The sequence below is a fragment of the Pipistrellus hanaki genome (genome assembly GCF_964339955.1).
Source record: "Pipistrellus hanaki genome assembly, chromosome: 1".
Classification (NCBI taxonomy): Eukaryota; Metazoa; Chordata; class Mammalia; order Chiroptera; family Vespertilionidae; genus Pipistrellus; species Pipistrellus hanaki.
In genome coordinates this window covers 76,180,821-76,186,820 of record NC_140503.1, presented here as the reverse complement: position 1 = coordinate 76,186,820, position 6,000 = coordinate 76,180,821, and the positions used below count along the sequence as shown (strand labels likewise).

At 39.6% G+C, this 6,000-nt stretch overlaps 1 long non-coding RNA gene across 1 annotated transcript in view; it reads right to left on the bottom strand.

Moving 5' to 3' along the window:
• Positions 1-1,254: 1,254 nt before the first annotated feature.
• The window catches only part of LOC311614870, a 218,523-nt gene continuing 213,777 nt past the window's right edge, over positions 1,255-6,000 (bottom strand). The window contains exon 3 of the long non-coding RNA XR_014793721.1: positions 1,255-1,341. This is a non-coding gene — a long non-coding RNA (uncharacterized lncRNA). The remainder of the gene's footprint in view (positions 1,342-6,000) is intronic.

Below are 6,000 nucleotides of genomic sequence, written 5' to 3'. Positions count from 1 at the left end.
AAACTGTCCATCTTCCTTAGAAAGGTCTTTGTGCCATGTACAAGAACATCATTCTAAAAAAGGATCTAAAAAATGGATTTACGATTAATTTAATATATCTAGTGCTAAGGCAAAATAAAAAGTACTTATAGTTCTTCAGCTCCCAACATGAACCAATGTTTGAAAAAAGAAACGTGTTTGCTTTATACCATACTATTCACAAACAAATTATCCCAAAGTGCTTTACAAAGTAATTAGTTGGGGACTCGTATGAGCGCATGTAGGCAAACATAGGAGCCATTAAGGCACTCAGCAATAGCTCACACACTGCTTTGGACATTAGACCTGTTTTACTGAGAGTGAAGATGTTAGTTCAATTATAGAGTAATTTAATAGAATAATTGAAATTCCTCTGGGCTTGGTAAGTTTTACAGATCATCAAAAGTAATGTTAACTCTCTATTTTTTTTTTTAATTTCTAAAAATTATCCAAGTGTGAATTAAAACATACATTTTCCCTCAGATAATTTAATTACAAGAAATTATTGTTATGACTTTAAATTATAGCAGAAAAAAATATGTATGTGATTTTTTCCAAAAAGATACTTTATAGATTTGGTAAAGAGGTATTATTTCACAAATTCTCTTCCATATCTTCCCCATTTGACAAATGTTTTAGTTGTTTTCCCCTGAGCTTTGTTTATGCTTGGATTCAACCAGAAATCCTTTTCTCTCTTCTCAAGGTATTTAATCCCTACCTTTTCTTTAAGTAACAGTTTAAATTTAAATTCTTTCATGAAAATTCCCCAGCTGAAATGTGCACTTTACTGATGTTTATGTCACATATTTCTTTTATTTTTCTATTGGCTGTGCTCAGGTTATTTTTAATTATCATTTATAGCTCAAGAATAAGACCCAAGAGAATAGCAATAATGTCTATTATTTCACTTATGCCCAATACTTTGAGTAGGGAAATGATATGACCATACACATGGTTTCCACAGCCCATGCACATAGCAGTCTGGAGCAGGTACTGGCAGGAGCTTCTTGTCTAAGAAAGCACTGCAGCTCCAGGGAGCAGTGAGAAAACAGGCAAGCTTCTGCTTCTGCTTTTTCACCAGCATCAGGTATTTGCCTTGTCCACCCATGTTCTAAATTCCTTTGGTCAACGGGCCCTCTTTAGACACCATTTCACACATAAAGAACCACTTGTAGGTCATTATGGTTACATAACTGCTCTTGATCTTTTCACCATTTTGAGTGTCAAAGGCAGCTGGCTAGGATTAGCTTGGAAGCTGTCTGAACACTTCTTACCTTCTTCAGGTCCTCAAGTCATGGTAGGGGCTGCCCCCAGCTGGTCCCTCTGTCTATAGAGGAGCAAAGGAAAAAATACCCAATAGGTGAAATAATAAAAAGGATGAATTAGAAAATAAAAAAGGGGTTGGGCTCTTCCCTAAAATAACCATAAAAGGTTAAAGTCCTGTCTGTTTCTTACACTGTTGTTGAAAGTGTATAGAGGCCCGGATCTGACTGTTTAGTTAACAGAGGTCATAAAGTCAATGGTTTCTGCTAAGCATAATTATGCTTTGTCAGTTTAGATTTCTGTCACTTTAAAAAAAAATCCTGGGCAAGTGCTCACTAAGAAACTCTTTGGCCAGGAGACATTCCTCGGTAACAGGTGCTGCCTATTATCAGTGAAATTAGATAAGTGCCACTACATAGCCTGTAACTCAGAAGCTAGCGTCAATTCTGTGGTGACAGCCTACATGCACTTCTTCAGCCTATCTGACTCACTAAGGAACCCTGTCCCAGCCAAGAAAACACTCTATCACATGTTGAAGCTGAAAGTAGTTGCCTGGAATGATCTGTTATACCCCAGCCACCCAGGGGATATGTAAGTTATGTGATACTTTAAGTATCAGGTTGGGCTCTCTTTTTTACCAGAAGCGGAAAACCAACCCAAAGATATTTATTCAAAAAGGACTTCCTTAGCTCACATACAGAACTTAACCTGATCCTCATATAATATCACCAGTACTTATCCTCCTCAAACACTTAGCTCTGAGTTCTTTGTATTGGCTCTATTGTGACAGGAACTCCTTCATGGTACCAAAATGGATGCAATGATTTCAGCTTCATTATCCTCTGAATTCAAATTCTACATTCCCAGTAGGTATCTGATTACAACTCATTAGCTCTGGCTGTGTCAGGTGCCCTTTCCTGAAACAATTACTCTGGCCAAGAGAATGCATTGCCTAATTCTAAAAATTGCAAAGGAGTGAACAAGCATCAAATCAGCAAGAATTGAAAGGAGCAGAAGGGTGGTTTGCTAGAGGAAGTCTGGGGCTATTTGAGAGGGGAAAAGGTAATATATAAATAACTGCTACATTAGAACACCAAAAAGCTTCTTCTTTTATATTTACCATTATCATTTCTAGGAACCTTTTCTAAAAGTCAAAATTCTGAAACTTTGATCAGTTGTATAATTGTTTGCAATAATGTATCCCACTTACAAAGGAAATTTTTGGTGTTTTTTTTTTTTATAGTTTTATTGTGATATAATTGATATGCATCACTGTAAAAATTTAAGATGTACAAAGTAATGGTTTGACTCACATATATTATGAAATGATGACTGTAATAAGTTGAGTTAGCATCCATAATCTCACATAGATAGAGGAAGTTTTTAATAAAAAAGAGGGGGTGAGGAAATTATATTAATAAATAGAATAAGTAGAGAAATGACTGAGTTCATCTTTTTTCTTATAGGGTGGGCTAGGCCAGAAAGGCAAATTTCTATACTTGATGACATTTCTCTCTTGCACTCCCAGCATTAAGAGCTACATTCAGTGGTAACTAACTATATATATAAAACCCTAATATGCAAATAGAACAAACCAGGGAACAACCAGTTGCTATGACATGTGCTAACCACCAGGGGGTGCATGGAACATGGCAGGTGTTGGCAGCAGGTGGCAGAGCATGGAATTTGGTGGTCATCAGCAGTGATGGAATGGTGGAGCAGGTGAACAGGAGCACCAGACCAAGGCAGAGTGTCAGTCACTGTCATTGGGGCGAGCTCTGGTAGTTACTGAAATTGCTCCCACACACCATGGCCCTGCCTGTTCGACACACTTGATGTCGGTGCTGGCCACACTTGCACCCACTGCTGGTGCCGGAGCCACCACTCACACCTGCTGGCGGCACCCAGCCCCAATAGCTCAGAACTGTCCGAGGGTGCTGGCCCCAATCACACCTCCCCCTACTCCTGAGGGGTGGTTGGGCTGGCAGCTGCTTCTCGCACCTGCTGCCAGTGCCAACCCCACTTGTACCCCCTGCTGGCACCAAACACTGGTCTCAATCGCTTGGCACCATCAGCAGATGCAAGCGGCGGCTGCTGGCCCCAATTGCCCCTGAGGGCTTCTCCAATTCCCCCTGCTCCTGAGGGGTGATCGGGGCTAGCACCCTCAGTACATGGGAGCGGTGATAGCAGGAGCATGGCTACCAGCAGACAGGGGTCCTGGAATAGGAGCAGGAGAGCCTGGGAGGGGGAACAGAGGATGGGTGGAGACCCACCACTGTGCCCACTGCAGCCTTCAGGCCTACAGTTCTTTTCAAGGTGCACAAATTTGTGTACTGGGCCTCTAGTTGAACAATAAGGCTTAAAAAGTAAACAACAGAGAGATGAATGTTATCCATGTCAAGGGATTTAAATTTTATCTGGAAGATGGTCATTCTCTTTGACTCTGAACCCTCAATACTTACTTTGTAAACATTCACTTGTCTATATAAGTGCCTCATAAGTGACCATGTATTTTAATATTAGACTGTAAATGATCTCTTTTGCTCTTTAACTTTTCAAACATTTATCATATTTGAGTCTTATATAAACCTTTGAGTTCCAGGACTACCTTGATTTTTTTGTAGTCTGATTTCATTCCATTCTATCTGATTCCACTTTCTTGATTATATATAATCAGTAATTGTTTAGTTATTAGATTTCCCATTAATTATTGTATTAATTTATTATATGATTCCTATTCCTTCAGTGATAAATGGTTAGTTTTCAGTATGTGAATAAATAACCTGTTATTTATGAAAATGTCCCTCCCACCATTTCTGCTTTCTAATGTTCTTCCTGGGTTGGAGTTAATTCTAATAAAAAATAATTTCAACTCGGAGGAGGTAAGATGGTGGAAGAATAGATGGGCGGATTCTGAGCCCTCTCCCAAAGCAAAAAGAGAGAGCAACTGAGGGTCTTGTGCTATGAGTGTTTATCGGCAAGCTGGGAGACAGCGAACACCAGAAGAAACTGCTGGGGGGCTGCTGACAGAGGTGCCCCTCACAGGGAAGCACCCACGCGGGCTGTGTCCCTGCCCAGAGCTACCTACCGGCTTGGATGGGGAAACCTCGCCATCTTGAGAGGAAGAGAGGACCGTGACAGAGGCCTGAATATCCACAGCCGCAGCAACCACCAAGCATCTGTGACCCCCAGAATGCGGATCCCAGGCGGCGCGAACACCTGCCCTCACAGGATTGCCCCACTGCTCAGCGAAAAGGTCAGATTTCGCAGGGAGAGGGTGGAGAGTGCTCACAGCGAAAACAAAAAGCCTGCGCTCACAGAGCGCGCTCGCAGAAGCTGGAGGACAAGGGCGGTGATTACAAGTAGAAGCCCCCGCTGTTGGGCGGTTGTCACCCTTGAAAGTGGACAGGGCTCCTAACAGGGGAGATATCTAAAGAGCAACACATTTGGATCCGGCTCGGAGGGATATCAGAGAGTTGCGGGAGATTGCAGTTGCTGGGACCTGCCCCCTGCCCCGCTCCGTAGTTCCAGCTTCAGAGAGGACGAAAAAAAAAAAAAAGTGAAAAAAATAAAAAATAAAAAAGCTGGAGAGGCTCTAGAGTCTGGAAGTCAACCTAGAAACACTGCCCCCAGAGGCTAATTCACAAATTGACTCTAGTGTAATAAAAACAAAGCAAAACCTGCCTAAAAATCAGGACTGGATCATAACAATAGAGGAAGCGAATGACCTTCATTACTGCAAATTTTAATTAAATTTTTTAAATTTTATTATTATTTTTTTTAATTTTTAAATTTTTGTTTTTTATTTTTGTTTTCATAATTTGCAACGTTTACTCAAGAAACTATTTTTTTCTTTTTCCTCACTTGATTTTATCTTGACAATTAATACATTGTATATGTAATCAACATTATTACTACTACTAATTTACATTTTTCATCTTATTTTCTTTTGTTTATTTTTATTATTTTTATTTCATTTGATTATATATATATATATATATATATATATATATATATATTTAATTTCAGGATTACTGTTCTACAGTCTTTATCTATCCTTCTTTCTCCAACACTTTATTCTATCTCAACCCTACCTTTATGCCTTCACCTTCTTTCCAAACTTTTCCTTTGATACCCTGTTTATCTTAACCCTTTCCTGCTCTAGATTTCCCCCATTCCTTCTGTCTACCCCCTCCTAAAATTTCACCCTACTTGTATATATCTAATTTCCAACTACATGCTCCAAACCCATTCACACCTCCCTCGCAGTTGTCCTAAAAACAAAAACAAAACAAAAACAAAACAGTCTTTCTCTCTAACTCTTTGAAGTCTATGTTGAATGTTAACTTTACTGAAGTTGTATGCTTTTTTTTATAAGATTGATTTGCCTATGCTTTTTGTTTGATTGTATGTTTTTGTTAGCTGGGTTCTAGTCACCATTATTGGTGGTTATTAATATCGCAAACACATTTCTATTCAGTGCCTTGTGTGTTGTACCTGGTTGTGTTGTATTTTGTGCCTTGAAATCAAAGCAGGAGAGAGAGAACTACACAACCAGACATCCTAGATCATGGGGAGACCAAAAAACAGCCCGCATATGAAAGAAAAGCAGGCTTCACCAGAAAAGGAAATAAACGATATAGAGGCAAGCAACCTACCAGAGCAAGAATTCAGAGTAACGATCTTAAGATGGCTAAAAATAATGGAAGACAAATTTAA